Raw genomic sequence first — 21,014 nt, forward strand, 5'->3', positions numbered from 1 at the left:
AGCTTCCTTAGACTGAGAATGTTCTATTATGGGTAAAGATAAATAGATGATTAAAAATCCTACACTGATATTAGATGCTTGGGAAAGCCCTTAGAAAATGTCTTTTTTTTTTAAAAAGGAAATTAAACAATATAGATTTAAATACAAATGTTATTTGCAAATATGTAACTATAGTTATTTAAATAAATAAACTGGCTTTCTTTGTTTCATGAAGAGCAAATAATATGTCAAGGTTCTGATAAGAATGCAAGTCAAATTATACCCATCATATTAGAATACACAATAAAATGCATGTTCTTGCATTATGACAGGAAAAAATAGCAAGGGAATACTGGCTTTCCTGTAGCGAAACACTTTTAAAAATGAGAGAAAAATGTGTCCTCTGAAAGCTTAACTAGTAAGGTACTTGCACAATCCAAGAGATCTGATGCGTTAAAGATTGAGGAAATGGACAATACTAGAGTTCCCTGGTACCAGACATATATATCTGGATTGGTAGCCAAAGGAAACTGCAATTTATCAGATACAGGAAACATGTGCTGGACTAATCACAATGAGTTGTTATTTTTAGACTGAAGCAACATCAATTGTATGCTGTTTTATAGATTAATAGATGCTATATATTGCTATTCAGGGAAGATGGAGTCTTGAAAAGGAGAAACAAAAACTATTCTCCCTGCAAGGAAAGAATCTTGACTGATGAACTGAAGCACTATATTTCCTTGACAGGTTGCCCCAACAGAGGGAAGGAGTGCTCTGTTATCTCAGCTCTGAGATACTTTTTAATATTACCTAAATCCTTTTGTTCTGTATCTATATTGACCAGGCAAAACTTGGATTTTACACTGGCCACCCACATAGCTTACCTACAGTGGCAGTGCACATATTCACAGACAGGAACATTCCTATCCATTTAGACTGAGCTTTCTTGTGCCAAATCATCCTTAGGTCATGAAAAAAAAATCTAGTTCCTACATTTGCGAAACAGAGGTCCCCTGTTCTTCAGATGTTGTGAATCCAGTTTAGTATTGTTCCTAAAACCATTTACTGAATAGGAGTTTGAACTTTATGGAGCTACCAAGTGGTTTGCAAAATTATCTTTCCCAACCTACTGACCATTGTATAGTTCACCTTCCAAATAAGTAGACAACAATGATTTTCGTTGTAAAATAGCTATTTTTTAACAATTAATATATTAATCATTGTCATCAAGTCTGATCATTTCTAGGAGTGCTGACAATACTGACTCCACCTTTGGCCTTCCATCTTGTTCACGTCTGTGCAATGACTTCCCTCAGGGCTATGTGTTCCAGGCCCCTTGGAGATTTATGTATGCACTGACCATGAAAGAAAGTTTATTCTGATCCCCCTAAAGTTGTTTAGATACCTAGCAGAGATAACATAATTGCTTCCCCTTCCTCCCCTCTGGTGCATAGATGGTGCCATGAGGTCTGTTAAATATTAAAAACCTTTGGCCTCACCACAATGACCTCTGCACATCCCCTTGCTCTATAAAAGCTGTGGATTAAGGTATGGAATTTGAAGAGAATAGCTGTGTAGCACCTGGATCATTGTCTGCCATATCCCCCTGTTAGTAAATTGCCCTGAATAAAACTGTAAATGGTACGGAGAAGCTCACTTCAAATTTTGGGTTCAAAGTGCCTTCTCAGTCTAGAGGATACTTTACTGTCCCTTCACCTTCTAATATCATCCAACAAAATTCTTTTTCCACAGACAATACTACTCTATAGTGGTAAAATTCTTCACCCTCACAATAATCCCCTGTACCAAAAATTAGTTATAAGTCAAATTCCCCAAATTATTTATTCCCAACAGTTCCCATGTGTTATGATTTTTAATTTCCATAAGTAGTTAAAATTAATATATAGTCACTCCAAATAATTATACATATATGTGTATATATAAATATGTTTTTCTAATTCTTTCACTATTAAAGAAGTAAAATAAACAGGAGTTTTTTATTACTTGCAATGAGAAATAGAGGGAGAAAATACCACTCCCTCACTTGGCTTAAAATGCATCAGTATATAAAAAAGAACAACATAAATACAGAAGGAGGGAGAGAGAAAGAAAGAGAGAGAGAAAGAGAGACAGAAAGAGAAAGAAAGAAAGAAAGAAAGAAGAAAGAAAGAAAGAAAGAAAGAAAGAAAGAAAGAAAGAAAGAGAGAGAGAAAAGAAAGATCAAAAGCAGGGAAGAGGTATAGAGATGTGAATAGAACCCTGTCATTATTATCCCTGTCTAAAACATTTCAAGTAAAACAGCAAAAGAAAAAAATACTGGAATATAAATAAATGCATCCCTCAAATAATTCCTCCCTCCACTCACCACCAATTCCAATACCATTCCCTTCACACTCAACTCTTAGGACAGGGATGCATATCAAGAGAAATCATACTTAAGAGACCATGAACTGAGTGCATGATAGTGGGATGAAGAGAATAGGACAGGTCAGAACGATTTTAGGAAGTAGACTAGACAAGAATTGGTGAAGAACTGGCCACTGGGGTAAAGGTAAAGAGAGAAGTCTAGTATAACTTCTAGGATAATTGCTGCTTTAGATGGTTAAGAGAATAACTTGGGGAAAGACAAGAAAAAGCAGGCCTGAGTGGAAATTACTAAATCCTTTTTTTAAAGTTTGTTTATTTGTTTGTTTGTTTGTTTATTTTGAGAGAGACAGAGTAAGACAAAGTGAGAGTGGGGGAGGGACAGAGACAGCAGAGAGAGAATCGCAAGCAGGCTCCTGCTGACAATGTGGGGCTCGAACTCATGAACCAACTGTAAGATCATGACCTGAGCCGAAATCAAGAGTTGGCCACTTAACTGACTAAGCCACCTAGGCGCTCCTGATTGATTCATTTTTTTTTAATATAATTTATTGTCAAGTTGACTAATATACAGTGCATACATTGTCCTCTTGGTTTTGGGGGTAGATTCCCGTGATTCATTGATTGTTTCATTTTTTAAAAACAGATTTATTGAGATATAATTCACATACTATATAATTCATTCATTTAAAGTGTGAAATTCAATGGTATACTCAAATATATGTGCAACCATTATTGTGGTCAATTTTAGAATATTTTTGTCAAAAAGAAAAAAGAAACCCCATACCCTTTAACTGTCATCCTCCTATATACCTATCCTTCCCCTTATAGTCCTAAGCAACAAATAATTTACTTTCTTTCTTTCTCTAAAGATTCTAGATTTTCATATGAATGGAATCATATAATGTGTGGTCTTTTGTGAGTAGCTTCTTTCACTTAGGATAATTTTTTCAAGGTTCATCCAAATTGTAGCATGTGTCAGTATTACATTCTTTTTTTTATAGCTGAATAATAATAGTCCATTATATGTGTATACAAAATTTTGTTTATACATTAATTCAGTGGCAGGCGTTTAGTTTTTTTCCAACTTTTGGCTATTATTGCTTTGTGGATATATATTTTAATTTCCCTTGGGCATATACCTAGGACTACAGAGGCTTTAAGTGGTTGTCTTAAAAATAATTTTTTAATTATCCTAGCTTCATTGGGGAGCAGATTAGAACTCCTCATGCTGTCATGATGGAATGATTGATTTTGAATAAGCAGAGTTTGGGATGCTTATCATTTATGTAGGTGGAGAGTTTCAATAGGCAGAAAGATATATGGAATGGGTAGCAGGAACAGACATATGCTAGATACGTAGATTTGAGAGTCAACTTGGTGGTGGAAGTAATGGTAGAAGAGTAACAGAATTAGAAAAAGGTCAAGATCAGAACCTATAAGAATGTTAACATTGAAGGTATTTAGTGAAGGAATCTGGGAAGAAGTAGAGAAGTAAAAGTAATCTTGAAGTGTTTTCTATAGAAGAAAAGACTCAGGAATTTCAAAGAAAAAATGGTCAGAAGTACAAGAACAAGGGAGAATAAAGGAAAAGCTAAAATAATTCAAGATTTCAAGATGTAAAAAACTTTAAATTTTACTTTTTAAAAATTCAAGATTTTCAAGATATTAAAAAATTACAAGATTGACACATGTTATTGAATTTGACAGTTAGAAAGATATCAGTGAGATTTTGCCAGAATGGTTGGGTGTCCTGTGGGCGGGGAAACCAGATTGTAGTGGGTGGATGTGAAAGAAGATGGGGTTGAGGGTTGTGTAAACTATTAGGAGTTTGGAGTAAGGCTGGGGCCTAATCCTACCACTTAACTCTGACTCTCCATTGTGGCCAATTCTGTCTACACATAAAGAACAGACAAGCAAGATGGAGATCACAGCTTTATTCAGGGAGCACAGGAAATGTCTGGATTGGAAAAACGTGGTGGGTCTCTGACCACATACAACCAGGTCCTCAAGCACTCATCTGACCTGATTTACCCCATCTATGGTAAATCGAGGAGCTAGCACAGTAAGGGAATAGACCTGCCAGGCCTCCTAGAGGTAGATCATACCCAATCTGCTTACATTTTAAGAGAGGGACTGAGAAGAGTCTTAGACCTTTTTTTTTTTAATGTTTATTTTTGACAGAGAGAGACTGCACACATGAGTGGGGGAGGGGCAGAGAAAGAGGGAAACACAGAATCCAAAGCAGGCTCCAGGTTCCGAGCTGTCAGCACAGAGCCCAACGCAGGGCTTGAACTCACGGACTGTGAGATCATGGCCTGAGCCGAAGTCCAATGTTCAACCGACTGAGCCACCCGGTGCCCCGAGTCTTAGGCCTTCTTAAGAATCCATGAGAACTTCTGGGAGAAATGCAAGGAAAATGATTGCTTTGGGGGGGGGGGGCTATGTCAATTATATGCACAATTAATATGGATCAAGATAAATCAGATTTAGCACTTTACTAGGGATAAGTGAGTAAAGAGAAGGTGAAGGCTAAAGCAAAGATGTGAGTGATGAGGTAGAATTTGAAAATTCAAACAAATGGAAATAATAGAAGGTCTAAAATCTTAAAAAAATATATGGGTAGGATTTAGATAACTTGCATATATGAACTCAAGAAACCTGCCTCAGTTTTCTCAAGAGAGAGGAAGTGAAGCTGTATGTGCAGAGGGAGAGGGAGGGAGAGTGCAGAGATGGGTGGAGGTACCTATGAAAATGCACTATTTTTCAAAAGTAAGTAGGCTGTTTTAGAACAGATGTATTTAAGCCACCAAGGTGTCTCTGCTCTCCTCTCTAAAACTTGTAAATAATGAAGTCACATAGGTGGGTGGAAGAGGGTGGAGGAGGTTAATGTTCTGTGAGGTTCAACACATACATTGGAGATTAGCATGGTGAGCTAAGCCTTGCTCCATGTTCCCTGGTGCCCCCAACAGGATAGAATTTTAGGCTGTAGAGACCACTGGCCTCATCTAGAATAAAGCTTCACATATTTTATATTCACTTTTGTGTTCCTAGTGTCCCCTTGGGAAGAGGTTTCCAAATATGTCTTTGTGGAACAATCAGTGTACGTCCATGATAAAATGTTCAACAGTTCAATAATATGAATAAAGACAATGTGATTCATATGGTATATGCTTCTTCAAATTAAAAAAAAAATGTCTCTTATTTTAAAATTGTCCTTACTGCTTTGAGGGGACAAAATGTCCATTCTTTATAAAACAAGGAAAATGGGTGATTATTTTTTAATTTTGTCTTTACTTAGTAATAATAAAAGTGAACAAGCATATATTTGTTCCTCTAATGTTTAATGAGTTCTTCTAGTCTGTAAAATCCCAAAGTCTGATCATCAGTGCTCTTGAGGGTATTTTCTAACTTTCTGTACTGTGAGCATAATTAAAGCAAATGGAGGAGGATAAAATAATTATTTAGCAACTGGAATATTAGGCCCTGAATAATAAAAGAAATCAACATAAACTTCATTCTCACAGGTACATGCACATCAAAGTTCAAACCAGGGGGTGGTTAAGGATCCATAAGCTCATTACACTCATTGTGGAATTCTGCAGGCTAATTCTCAAATAGCTGCCATGGCAGAGACCATAGCTTATAATGTCATAGTCTCTGTTGCCAAGGCAACAACACAGCCAGCAACAGAGGCTGACATTTGGAAACACACATGTGATTTCATTATTTACAAGTTATAGAGAGGGGAGCAGAGCCACCGTGGTGGCTTAAAAACATCTGTTCTAATGCAGCCTGCTTACGTTTGAAAAATAGTGCATTATCAAAGGTACGTACATTCAGAAAGAGGCATATGTAGACTCAATTCTTTCATCCGTCCATTCATTCATTCACTTACTGAAGCAACAAGCATTTACCTACTGAGCACCTCCTATGTGTCTAACACTGGAAATACAAGAGTGGACCGCAGGCAGTCTTTGCTATTTTTGCTATATGCCTCATATACGGTGTGAATCTACAGTGGAGATCAAGGTACAGGGTCCTATCTCAGGGGAAAGGTAGTGCTCAAACAGGGGAAGACTGTGCTTCTTTCTCCTCCATACTCATCATGAACATTTGGATGGTGATAACCTATGCTACTATTTGTTTTTACTCTTGAATGGCGATTCTAATGGGGTATTTATCCTTCAAGATACTTTTGAAAGGGAAATTTCTAATGAAATAATTTTGATAATGCAACAGAGCATATTTTGTTCCTACAGATTCACAAAAACATTTCCCAGTAGGGTGTCTCCACAGAACCCTATTATGCAGTATTAGTCTTCCAACGAATGTAATTTGGAAAAGCTATCTTAATGTCTATTGTAAAGTAAGATGGTGGGGATGGCACTGCCAGTACAGGCATTAGTCATGGGCAACAGAAGGACCGTAAGCAACATAACATACCACACGGCATCAACAGAAGACTGCATTCTTAATTTATGAATCCCAAAGACATTATTCAACCTTTTATTACATCTTCTTGTCAGAAATAAGCGGCAGGATTTCTACAACTTAAAACGTTTTTCAGAACATGTTTCATTTATGTGTCATTTATGTACCTGCCCGATGAGTTTGAATTCAGTAATCTGAAAACCAGCCCTACTGGCTATGCTTAGGAATATTTAAATAAGTGAATGCAACACCTCATCTTAAAGCAGTTTTTTATTATAACATAGGTGCAAATCCAAATATGCAGATTTGCTGTACAGATTTGCAATGGGACAAAAGAGGGCATGACTTGGTTGCTGATGGATACACCTTAAGCTAAGTTGGCTGTTAGGAAGTGATGCCTGTTGTGTGCCACTGGCTCTAGATTTAGTGAGCAACACCACCGGGCTTGCATGGCACAAGGGCTCACGCCTTGCTGAGTTGGTATTGCTTTTGAAATAAAATCTCTCTCCCTCAAACACAGCTGGGGACATTGGAATTCTCCTGTCTGCTTTTATCATCAATTTTAGTCAGCTGGCACTGTCCCATTACTACCTGGTAATACAATTTAATTTGTGAGGGGAAGCGAAATGATAGTGCTTATTTCCTACAGAGGGCGAGGAGATTAAAAGAGCCACGTAGAGCCCCTGCTGGGGAGGGACTGCAAAGGTGTTATTAGATGGAGACAGTGCATAATTCGGATGCTCCTTGCAGCACCAGTGAGCAAATGTATTCGTGGGCAGGTGCTTCTGAATAGCAACACCGCCACCACTACGTGCGGAGGACGAGGTCTGCATGATGGTTTGGCTCGAAGCCGTTCTCTGAGACAGCTTGGTGCAGGCACAGATGTCCCAAGTAGTAATGCGACAGAGCAGCCCTCATGCTGAGAAACACTGTATTGTCTGACTCTTTTCTACACCCTCTGCATATGTTCTGGTATTTTTATATCCATTTAGCTCTCACACTTCACTGATCTTTTACATTTGTAAATTAACAAGAAAGATGATTCTGTTTCAAATGAACCTAAACTGAATTACCTACTAAAAGAAGACTGCCATTTAAAGGTGCGTATGTGGGAAGAGGACCACCCGTTTACCCACACCTCAGATAAATGTCAGTTGGGGACTTCTAAAATGCAGATGAGTAAGAATGAGGTCTTGTCATTTGCAACAACATGGATGGACCTAGAGTGTATGATATTATGTAGAATAAGACAGAGAAAGACAAATACCATAATGATTTCACTCATATGTGGAATTTAAGAAAACAATCAAAACAAAGAAAAAAAGAGACAAAACAACAGACTTGTAAATAGGAGGACAAACTGCTAGTTACCAGAGGGGAGGTGGATGGAGGGATGGGTGAAATAGATAAAGGGGATTAAGACCACAATTATAGTGATCACACTGAATAATGTATAGAATTGTTGCATTATGTTGCATACCCGAAACTAATATAACACTGTATGTTAATTATTCTTTTTTAAATGTACTCAATAGTTGAGATTTAATACAAATAACAATTAAAAAATAAAATGCAGGGGCACCTGGGTGGCTCAGTCAGTTAAGCGTCTGACTCTTGACTTTGGTGCAGGTCACGATGTCATTGTTTATGGGGCTGAACCCTGCATGGGGCTTTGTGCTGGCAGCTTGGAGCTTGCTTGAGATTCTCTCTCTCCCTCGTTGTCTGCCCCTGCCCTATCTATCTCTCAAAATAAATAAAAATAAAATAAAGAAAATGCACATCAATATTATTTTGTAGGATGTAAGGAAGTCACGGAAATCTAGTAGTTAGGAGAAATCAAAGGCAAAGGCTTTGGGGCTTGTAGCTCTCTTTGCAGTGAGACATTTCCAGTTTGGGTCATGCCAGTTTCATGCATTCCTTCTTTGCTACTCTGGACCAGACTATCTAATACATGCTGGTTGATACATAAAAATGAATGAGACTAGATTATGGTATATGGCATCAGATATAACTGGATTTGAAACCAAGCTTTTCAATGTACGAGCAATATGTAACTTCTTAACATTTCTAAACAATTTCCTCAACTATGTAACAGGGATAACATTGGAACTTATTTTATAAAAAAATATTGTGAAGATCAGGCAATGCATATGAATGTTTTATGTAGTGTTTGGCATAGAACATGCTTATTAAATAATATCTACTATTTTTCTCTAAAAATGAATAATCTGTCAAGAACTTAAAAAGACGAAGTACAGGCCTTATTCGGATATAGGTGTATGCATACTTATGTGCTCGTATCAGTATGTTTTCTTTTTCAGTTGAAGGTGAAGAAGCGTAAGGAAAGTCACCCCATACTTGTTTGAGCTCGAGTTCTACCCCTCTGTGCCATTAGAGATGATTTCGAGTAAAAGTGAACTTGGTTTTCAAGGGTGTTTGGAAGTCACCAAAATGCTATGGAGAGCAGTGAGGAAGCACTTTGGATTTATAATTCTACTTTTGCCACCAAGTTACTTTGAAGTGAGAATATTCTGAACAACACAGACTTTTAGAGAGAAACCAGAAAGTACAAGTAACCCAGAAGCACGGTGTGTAACATCAGTCCTATTTATTCATCCATGCATTCTTTCACTAAATAAATATTAATAGCACATCTACCATGTGTCTATGAGAGTTATGAGGTGTAAAAAATAGATGAATAAGGAGTAAGGTCCTTAAGGAACTTGCAGCCTCAGAGGAGAGACAAACAAGTGAAGAAATGACATCAATGTACTATGAAAGGAATTATAATAAACAGAAATTACGCTGTTTGATTTGCAAAGCAAGTTTAGCCTCTCTCCCCTACTCAAAGAAACTGGAAGTCTTTTTTTTTTTTTTTTTTTAGTAGGCTCTATGCCCAAACTTAGGGCTTAAACTCACAATCCCTAGATCAAGAGTTGCATGCTCTACTAACTGAGCCAGCCAGGCACTCTAGGAACTGGAAGTCTTAATTCATAAATAAATAGCAACGGCCCTTGAAATTCTTGGATAATTTTATTTCAACTTATTTTTTTCTACTTTTGCTCTAGGTATATCCTCTCTGCCCAACCTGGGATATTTTTTTGAGTTTATAGTACCTTTTCAAAATTTTTTTTTTCTTTTAGAACAACTTGTCATTCAGTGTATTAAATGCCATCATACGCCTAGGTGAGGATACACAGAATTTAAAAATAAGAGTTACAATGCATTTTTAAGCAGTTCATCTAGGAAGAATTTCATCCTGTTGTTACTTTTGTTGCAATTTCAGATGGGAGTTTGTTGTTTCAACAGTAGCATTTCTAAGAAAAATACCACACCAATCTGTAGTTGAGGTCGTGGGAAGGGTTGAGAATAGGGGAGATGAGATTTGGGGAAGTGTTCCCCAGAATGGAAGTTACACTGTATTATACCTGCCTTCTTTTTATTAAAGAAATGATAGCTATTATATTCCTTGGTGGACATTTACATCTATTGTTGTGGGTCTTATCTTTCTGGCAAAGTGATTCCTTAGGGTACAGAATCTGCCTTTACCCCTAATTTGTCTCACACTTTCATACGTCAACACTTTCTATACCATGCGATAAAAATTTCCTCTTTGTGATTCTTAAGTGTCTTAGTCATGTTGGAAATCTCACTCCATTTTCACACATTATTTGTTCTCACTATTGAACACAGTGAACACATTTTACCATGTGTCCCAAGAGTAGCCCTCACGAAGCTGTGAAATCTGTGGTTCATTTTGTGTGAATAAGAAGAGCTTGACAGTTCTTATTCTCCACCAAAAGTCATTTTTTTTAAGCAGAAATGTCCAGATGATTCTCATCCAGGTGACATTTTGGCAGGTATGTCTTCTCATCCAGGATGTACATGTTACATGTACAAATGATAACTACTAAGATTAAACTCGTCTGTAGTTTGATTCTTTTTAGTGTTCGGAGTATCATGCTAAGAAACTGAGAGGCTGCACCCAAGATCAAGAGGAAAGAATGCCATAATCAGTAAGACTGTCTGCCATAGGTACAGAGGTAAATGGTACTATCTGCAATAAATAGGTTATATTTGCATGATTAAAAAACGTTTAACATATTTGTTTAGTTGTCTGAGAGAGCAGTATTGAACCACCTTGCTCGAAGCTCATCAGGATGCAGTTCTGCTCACATTTTACCATTCTTGGTATCATATTCTGGTTCTATTACATACGGTACATGAAGCAGCTCCATGGGATATCTCTACAATTTCTATCATAACTCTGTTATTAAGAATACCCTTCATTACATTATTCAATATTCCATCTATAAAAACACAGTGAACAATTTCTTTTGGAGTCCAGCATGTGGAATGTATTTACATTACTAACTAATTGGTTTGCTCCCAACCAATAAACACTAAGAGCCACATCTCTCCATTTTTGCCCTGACTGCTGGAAAACCTAGATACAAATATTCCATTCAATTATTGGGATGTTATCCAACTTGGGAACTTGATGTAAATATCTCCTTATTTACAATGCACTTTTGCATTTTTTATTGTGTTCATTGGTTTTGGTTTATTATACCTATTCCATTATCATAACTGTCTCAAATACTATTTTGTATTTGAATACGTTTTAAGATAAGGTGGGGATGCCTGGGTGGCTCAGTCGCTTAAGTGTTGGACTCTTGATTTCAGCTCAGGTCATGATCTCATGGTTTGTGAGATCAAACCCTGCATTTGGCTCCCTGCTGTGAGTGCAGAGCCTGCTTGGAATTCTCTGTCTCCCTCTCTGTCTGCCCCTTCCCTGCTCGCACTCTCTCTCTCACTCAAAATAAACAATAAACTTAAAAAATAAGGTAAATATCTATACCTTGTTTATCTTATTCACACCCTTTCTTTTCTCCAACTTTTCATTTTTTTCTAGGTATGATTTTGTGTTAGCCCAAGATTCCCTTGAAAGCAGAAACCGAGACAAGAGTTTTCATGCAGATAGTCTACTAGGGAAGGGAATGACAAAGTAGAGAGTGAAACAGTAAAGGATGGAGAGCCATCCCTTGGTAAACGCCACACTGATTTCTGGAGTGGACAAGTGAAGCTTCATCCAGCCAAGACCTTTTGAGGCATCAGAGAGAATATGCCCCAGACTGTCTACTTCACTGAGAGAAAGGAACAGATTCTTTCTACTACCAGTCAAAATGTGCCTCATAGAGTGTCAGTAAGTGCTCACATCCGTCCCATGCTGCTGTATCCAAGAATCCCAAGCCAAAACGACAGATATACTGTGCTGTCAAGTTATACCTAAGAAAATCTAATGCTGCAGCAGTGCTTAAAAAAAGTGAGTCAGTAGGATATAAGGCAGGATACAAGAGATGCCCTATATATGTTTCAACTGGTAGGACACCCCCAGGGATGTTACCTGAGTTTTCCTTCTCATCAAGACCTGAAACCTCTGTCTGTTGCAATCCACACTAGGTCAGCATAGTACTGCACCCATTCCTTAGTGGGGAAAGACTAGTGCCGAATCATCTAATTTATTGGGCAAGTCTTTTTTTGGAAAAACTTGATGAGGGGCGCCTGGGTGGCGCAGTCGGTTAAGCGTCCGACTTCAGCCAGGTCACGATCTCGCAGTCCGTGAGTTCGAGCCCCGCGTCAGGCTCTGGGCTGATGGCTCAGAGCCTGGAGCCTGTTTCCGATTCTGTGTCTCCCTCTCTCTCTGTCCCTCCCCCGTTCATGTTCTGTCTCTCTCTGTCCCAAAAATAAATAAACGTTTAAAAAAAAAAAAAAAAAGAAAAACTTGATGTAATGGCAGATAATAGGGATATAATCAAGGAGTCCAAAAGAATGTACCAGATGAGGATAGTTGAGGTTTTCTGAAATGTCTAAGGTGGTGGAGATTATTCCTTCTCCAACTACAAATTTGTCAGACACACATGGGGCCAGAGTAAATAGAAATTATAGTTGGTAATAGATTTTGAACTATAGGAGTTGCCAATTAAATAGAATGGAGATGCTGTTATAGCAAGGGCAGTACAAAACAGATACTTCTACACACACTTGCCACGGCAAATTAAACTTCTCTCTAGGAGCACAGAAGAAATGGTTTATCAGAGTGGACAAACTAAGACGAGGAAAGATATTACATTGATCTCCGTAATTAAAAGCCATTAGGTCAATACTCATTGACCAGAGCTTTTCACTTCATCCACCTTAGAACTGATACACAATGATTCGTTTGGTAACCTTTGTCTCTGAATCCATAAAAATGCATCATTTTTAACATAGAAAGCTATTTAAAAAGATTGTTTTGGAACAGCATGTGAGGTTTTTTTGCATCTCGCATCCATGAAATACAGCCAAATCAACACTAAACCATCCCGCACACCTACAAAATTGATTTGAGGATTAACACAACAATCAGCACAACCTGAATCACAGAACTCAGCAGGTACCCAGGACGGAGAGGTGAACTGGGGGAGAGAGAAGTTGCGGAAAGCAGGGTGCTGTTTTCATTTGCAGAGAGAGGATGGAGATGGTGGGGTGGGGAGGAGTACGGGAAAAGCACCCCCCACACACAAAAGCAGCTGAAGAGAAAGTGGAAAAGTGGAAACAGCCGCAGGGACTGAACTGAAAAGGGAGAAAAGAGAAAGGAGAGGATTTAAATTCCATTGAGACTCTATAAACAGGGGAAGTGCAGAGTCTGAAACTCTGCAGCTCTGTACCTGGTGGTGCTCTGGTGGGAAGGAAGAATCCCCAGGAGCACAGTAAAGTCCGGGAGGTTCTCCGGCGACATGGAGAGAAGCGGTTCTACTGCTGGTAGAGGCTGTGCGGCCACTCAGTCCCAGAAGACCCCAGAGAACAACCACATTCACTGGTGCTGGAACAAGGTCGTTAAGGGTAAAGCCTGGTCCCAGATGTGTGTTGTGATTTTCCATAATCCCTGAAACGGGCTGCTACACGATCACGTGAACTTTTTCTGGGGCGGGCTGGCACCCAGCTGCAGTTTCTGGGCATTGGCATCAGCATGGTCCTATGAATGCTCCTGGGTGCGGTAGGCACCTGGCCATTGCTCTGCTCCCCCAGAGGGGCAGAACGAGTCAAAGCCGCAGTCCCTCAAAGGTGAAGGGTCAGGAAACACAGCTGCCTCTGAGATAAAACTCAGGAGGGCAGTGCCGCCTGGCATCCTGATGGCTTGCTCACAGACAGTGTAAACGCAGGGAATGGATGGAAGCTGGAGCCAAAGGACGGGTGCACAATTGCTTATCAGAGAGAACATATTAGACACTGGAGCGAAGGTGGGTGACGCCATGTCACCCCTCCCGCGCATGCGCATACACAACTACAAGCTCCACACAATCCACCCCAATAACCTAAGCAGCGTCATCTAGTGGAGGACAGAGCCATTACACTAAGCCCCCCACACTGGGCCAACCTCGCTCTTCAGGAACACCACAGGTCTCCACCTGCTTAGTTTATGGACTATAAAGTGCTTCATAGTTTGATTTCTAGGGGAAAATTATGTAATTTCAATTGTACTTCAGTCTGTTCACTAGTCCACCTATTCAATTTTTTTCTTTTTCGTGGCTTATCTTTTTCTTGAATACAGAAAGGGAAAAATTTATTTTTATTTTCAATTTTTATTAAAAATATTTTTCTTTATTTTTTTCTACTATATTTTTTACTTTTGTGTAAATTTTTCAAATTATATTTTGCTTCCAGCATTTCATTTCATTTCTATTTCATTGAATTCATTTTTTCAAAATTTCAAACGTTTTCCATTTTTTTTCTTGTTTTTTCTTTTTCTTTTTTTCTCTCTCCCCCACCCCTTTCCTCTAATCTATCAAGCTCCTTTCAACAACCAGACCAAAACACACCTAGGATCTGACAGAATTTATTTGATTTTTATTTGTGTGTGTGTTTTTAACTTTTTAATTTTAATTTTTTTACCTTATTAATTCCTTTTCTTCCTTCAAAATGATGAAACAAAGGAATTCACCCCCCAAAAAAAGAGCAGGAAGAAACAACAGTCAGGGACTTAACACAGATACAAGCAAGATGTCTGAACCAGAATTTAGAGTCACAATAATAAGAATACTAGCTGGGTTCAAAAATAGATTAGAAACCCCTTTTGCAGAGATAAAAGAAGTAAAAGCTAGTCAGGATGAAATAATAAATGCTATAACTGAGTTGGAATTTGGAATTTATGCCATGGGGGTAAGAATGGATAAGGCAGAGCAGAGAATCAGTGATATAGAGGACAAAATGATTCAGAATAATTAAGCAGAAAAAAACAGGGAGACTAAGGCAAAACAGCATGATTTAGGAATTAGAGAAATCCGTGACTCATTAAAAAGGAACAACATCAGAATCATAGGGGTAGAGAAAAAGGGGAGGAAAGCTTATGTGAGCAAATCATAGTGGAAAACTTTCTAACCTGGGGAAAGACACAGACATCAAAATCCAGGAAGCACTGGGAACTCCCATTAGATTCAATAAAAACCAATCATCGACAAGACATATCATAGTCAAATTCAGAATACTCAGGCAAGGAAAGAATCATGAAAGCAGCAAGGGAAAAAGTCCTTAACCTACAGGGGAAGACAGATCAGGTTTGCAGCAGACCTATCCAGAGAAATTTCGCAGGCCAGAAAGGAGTGGCAATGTGCTGAATCAGAAAAATATGCAGCCAAGATTCTTTATCCAGCAAGGCTGTCTTTCAAAATAGGAGGAGAGATAAAAAGTTTCCCAGCAAACAAAAATTGAAGGAGTTTGTGTCCACTAAACCAACCCTGCAAGAAATTTTAAGGGGAACTCTCTGAGGGAAGAAAAAATGAAAATAAATAAATAAATAAATAAATAAATAAATAAATAATAAATAAATAAATAAATAAAAAATACCAAAGGAACAAAGACAGGAAAGGATCAGGTAACACCACCAGAAACTCCAACTCTACAGGCAACATAATGGCAAGAAATTCATATCTTTTAGTACTTCTCTAAACGTCAATGGACTGGGGCGCCTGGGTGGCGCAGTCGGTTAAGCGTCCGACTTCAGCCAGGTCACGATCTCGCGGTCTGTGAGTTCGAGCCCCGCGTCAGGCTCTGGGCTGATGGCTCGGAGCCTGGAGCCTGTTTCCGATTCTGTGTCTCCCTCTCTCTCTGCCCCTCCCCCGTTCATGCTCTGTCTCTCTCTGTCCCAAAAATAAATTAAAACGTTGAAAAAAAGAAGAAAAAAAAATTTAAACGTCAATGGACTAAAAGCTCCAATCAAAAGACATAGGGTAACAGAATGGATAAGAAAACAAGATCCATCTATATACTGTTGACAAGAGACCCACTTTAGACCTAAAGACACCTTCAGATTGAAAATAAGGGGATGGAGAACCATCTCTCACGCTAATGGTTGACAAAAGAAAGTTGGAGTAGCCATACTTATATCAGACAATCTAGACTTTAAAATAAAGACTGTAACAAGAGATGAAGGAGGACATTACACCATAATTAAGGGTCTATCCACCAAGAAGACCTAACATTTGTAAACATTTATGTTCCAGATGCGGAAGCACCCAAACAAATATATCAGTTAATCACAAACATAAAGAAACTCATTGAAAATAATACTATAATAGTAGGGGACTTCAACACCCACCTACAACAATGGACAGATCATCTAATCAGAAAATCAACAAGGAAACAATGGCTTTGAATGACATACCGGACCAGATGGACTTAACAGATATATTCAGAACATTTCATACTAAAGCAGCAGAATACACATTCTTCTCCAGTGCACATGGAATGTTCTCCAGAATAGATCACACATGGGGACACAAATCAGCCCTCAACAAGCACTAAAAGATCAAGATCATACCGTGCATATTTTCAGACCACAATGCTATAAAACTTGAATTAACCACAAGAAAAAATTTGGAAAGATAACAAATACTTGAAGACTAAAGAACATCCTACTAAAGAATGAATGGGCTAACCAAGACGTTAAAGAGGAAATTAAAAGGTACATGGAAGCCAATGAAAATGATGACACCACAGCCCAGAACCTCTGGGACACAGCAAAGGCGGTTATTAGACGAAAGTATTTGGCAATCTAGACCTTCCTAAAGAAGGAAAAAATGTCTCAGATACACAACCTAATCTTACACCTTAAAGAGCTAGAAAAAGAACAGCAAACAAAACCCCAAACCAGAAGACAGGAAATAATAAAGATTAGAGCAGAAATCAATGCTCCCAAATAAACAGTAGAACAGATCAATGAAACCAGAAGCTGGTTCTTTGAAACAATTAACAAAAGTGATAAACCACTGGCCAGTTTGATCAAAAAGAAAAAGGAAAGAACCCAAATAAATAAAGTCAAGAATGAAAGAGGAGAGATCACAACCAACACAGCAGAAACACAAACAATAATAAGAGAATATTACCAGCAATAATACACCAAAGGAAAAAAAAAAGTGCTATCTGGAAGGAATCGACAAATTCCTAGAAACATATAAACTACCAAAACTGAAACAGGAAGAAATAGAAAATTTGAACACACCCATAACCAGCAAAGAAATTGAGTTAATAACCAAAAATCTACCAAAAAACAAAGATTCCAGGGCCAGATGGCTTTTCCAGAGGAATTATACCAAACATTTAATGAAGAGTTAACACCTATTCTCTTGAAGCTGTTCCAAAAAATAGAAATGGAAGGAAAACCTCCAAACTCTTTCTAGGAAGCCTGCATTACCTTGATTCCCAAGCCTGACAAAGACCCCACTAAAAAGGGAAACTATAGACCCACTTCCCTGATGAACATAGATGAAAAAATCCTCAACAAGATATTAGCCAACTGGATCCAACAATTACACTAAAAGAATTATTCATCACGCCCAAGTGGGATTTATTCCTGGGATGCAGGTTCAATATCTGCAAAACAATCAATGTGATTCATCACATCAATAAAAGAAAGGACAAGAACCACATGATCCTCTCAATAGATGCAGAGAAAGCATTTGACAAAATTCAGCAACCTTTCTTGATAAAAACCATAAAGAAAGTAGGGATAGAAGGATCATACCTCGAGATCAAAGAAGCCATATATGAAAGACCCAATGCTAATATCATCCTCAATGGGGAAAAACTGAGTTTTCCCCCTAACGTCAGGACTAAGACAGGGATGTCCACCCTCACCACTATTATTCAACATAGTATTGGAAGTCTTAGCCTCAGCAATCAGACAACACAAAGAAATGAAAGGCGTCCAAATTTACCAGGAGGAGGTCAAAATTTCACTCTTCCCAGATGACATGATACTCTCTATGGAAAACCCAAGAGATTCCACCAAAAAACTGCTAGAACTGATCCATGAATTGAGGAAAGTGGCAGGATATAAAACCAATGCACAGAAACCAGTTGCATTCCTATACACCAATAATGAAGCAACGGAAAGGGAAATCAAGGAATCGATTCCATTTACAATTGCACTAAAACACATAAAATACCTAGGAATAAATGTAACCAAAGAGGTGAAAAATCTATACACTGAAAACTATAGAAAGCTTATGAAAGACATTGAAGAAGACAAAACAAATGGAAAAATATTTCATGCTCCTGGATAGGAAGAACAAATATTGTTAAAATGTCAATACTACCCAAAGCAATCTACATATTCAATGTAATCCCTATCAAAATAACACCAGCATTCTTCACAGAGCTAGAACAAACAATCCTAAAATGTGTATGGAACCAGAAAAGACCCCGAATAGCCAAAGCGATCTTGAAAAAAGAAACCAAAGCAGGAGGCATCACAATCCTGGACGTCAAGCTATACTACAAAGCTGTAATCATCAAGACAGTATGGTACTAGCACAAAAATGGACACTTAGATCAGTGGAACAGAACAGAGAACCTAGAAATGGACCCACAAACATAAGGCCAACTAATCTTTGACAAAGCAGGAAAGAATATCCATGGAATAAAGACAGTCTCTTCAGCAAGTGGTGCTGGGAAAATTGGACAGCGACATGCAGAAGAATGAATCTGGTCCACTTTCTTACACCGTACACAAAAATAAACTCAAAATGGATGAAAGAACTAAATGTAAGACAGGAAGCCCTCAAAAACCTTGAGGAGAAAGCAGGCAAAAACCTCTCTGGCCTTGGCTGCAGCAACTTCTTACTCCACATGTCTCCAGAGGCAAGCGAAACAAAGCAAAAAGGAACTATTGGGACCTCATCAAAATAAAAAGCTTCTGCACAATGAAGGAAACAATCAGAAAAACTAAAAGACAAGTGACAGAATGGGAGAATATATTTGCAAATGACATATCAGATAAAGGGTTAGTATCCAAAATCTATAAAGAGCTTATCAAACTCAACACCCCCCCCAAAAAAAACCCCAAATAATCCAGTGAAGAAATAGGCAAAAGACACGAATAGACACTTCTCCAAAGAAGACATCCAGATGGCCAAATGACACATGAAAAAATGCGCAACATCACTCAACATCAGGGAAATACAAATCAAAACCACACTGAGATACCACCTCATACCTGTCAGAATGGCTAACATTAACAACTCAGGCAACAACAGATGTTAGCTAGGATGCAGAGAAAGAGGATCTCTTTTGCACTGCTGGTGGGAATACAAACTGGTGCAGCCACTCTGGAAAACAGTGTGGAGGTTCCTCAAAAAATTAAAAATAGATCTGCCCTATGACCCAGCAACAGCACTGCTAGGAATTTATCCAAGGCATACAGGAGTGCTGATGCATAGGGGCAATTGTACCTCAATCTTTATAGCAGCACTTTCAACAATAGCCAAATAATGGAAAGAGTCTAAATGCCCATCAACTGATGAATGGATAAAGAACTTGTGGTTTATATACACAATGGAATACTACTTGGCAAAGAGAAAGAATGACATATGGCCTTTTGTAGCAACGTGGATGGAACTGGAGAGTGTTATGCTAAGTGAATTAAGTCATACAGAGAAAGACAGATACCATATGTTTTCACTCTTATGTGGATCCTGAGAAACTGAACAGAAGACCATGAGGGAGGGGGAGGAATAAAAAAGGTTAGAGAGGGAGGGAGCCAAATCATAAGAGACTCTTAAAAACTGAGAACCAACTGATGGTTGATGGGGGGTGGGAGGAGGGGAGGGTGGGTGATGGGTATTGAGGAGGGCACCTGTTGGGATGAGCACTGGGTGTTGTATGGAAACCAATTTGACAATAAATTTCATATTAAAAAAAATTCAAAATAGAACTACCCTACAACCCAGCAATTGCACTATTAGGTATTTACCCAAGGGATACAGGCGTGCTGTTTCAAAGGGGCACATGAACTCCAATGTTTATAGCAGCACTATCGACAATAGCCAAAGTATGGAAAGAGCCCAAATGTCCATTGATGGATGAATGGACAAAGAAGATGTGGTATATATATACAATTGAGTATTACTCGGCAATCAAAATAATGAAATCTTGCTTTTTGCAACTACATGGATGGAACTAGAGGGTATTATGCTAAGTGAAAATAGTGAGAGAAAGACAATTATCATATGACTTCACTCATATGAGGACTTTGAGAGACAAAACAGATGAACATAAGGGAAGGTAAAAAAAATAATATAAAAACAGGGAGGTGACAAAACAAAGTCTTAAATATGGAGAACAAACAGAGGGTTACTGGAGGGGTTGTGGGAGGGCTAAATGGTTAAGGGGCATTAAGGAATCTACTCCTAAAAGCATTGTTGCACTATATGCTAACTAACTTGGATGTAAATTTAAATAAATAAATAAATAAATAAATAAATAAATAAATAAATAATAAAAGTATTGTTTTGTATTATTATTGAGACCAAACTCAAGGTTAATGAGGTCATCTTCTATGCAAATATCAGTGTTTGAGAAGACTTGATAAACACATGGAAAGTTATGCATTTGTAGAAGATGGGGTCCTAAACTAGTACTAATCTCTGCTTATTTTATTTTACTTTATTTTATTTTATTTTTAAAATTTATTTATTTTGAGGAGGAGGGAGAGAGAGAGAGAGAGAGAGACAGAGAGAGAGAGAGAGAAAACAAGCAGGGAAGGGGCACAGAGAGAGAGGGAGAGGGAGGATCTCACGTAGGCTCCGTGCTGTCAGTGCAGAGTGTGATGATGGGCTGGAACCTATAAACTATGAGATCATGACCTGAGTTGAAACCAAGAGTTGGATGCTTAACCAACTGAGCCATCCAGGTAC

At 38.3% G+C, this 21,014-nt stretch overlaps 1 protein-coding gene and 1 long non-coding RNA gene across 2 annotated transcripts in view; one reads left to right on the plus strand and one right to left on the minus strand.

Moving 5' to 3' along the window:
* The window catches only part of EMC2 (ER membrane protein complex subunit 2), a 564,357-nt gene that overhangs the window by 141,067 nt on the left and 402,276 nt on the right, over positions 1 to 21,014 (minus strand). The gene's annotated exons all lie outside the window — the stretch shown is intronic.
* LOC147571896 (uncharacterized) lies at positions 6,033 to 9,433 on the plus strand. The gene is made up of 2 exons (XR_015246552.1): positions 6,033 to 6,175; positions 9,108 to 9,433. It is a non-coding gene; the product is annotated as an uncharacterized LOC147571896 (long non-coding RNA).

Source organism: Puma concolor, chromosome F2, assembly GCF_028749965.1.
Source record: "Puma concolor isolate L17-30 chromosome F2, mPumCon1.1.hap2, whole genome shotgun sequence".
NCBI classification, from domain to species: domain Eukaryota; kingdom Metazoa; phylum Chordata; class Mammalia; order Carnivora; family Felidae; genus Puma; species Puma concolor.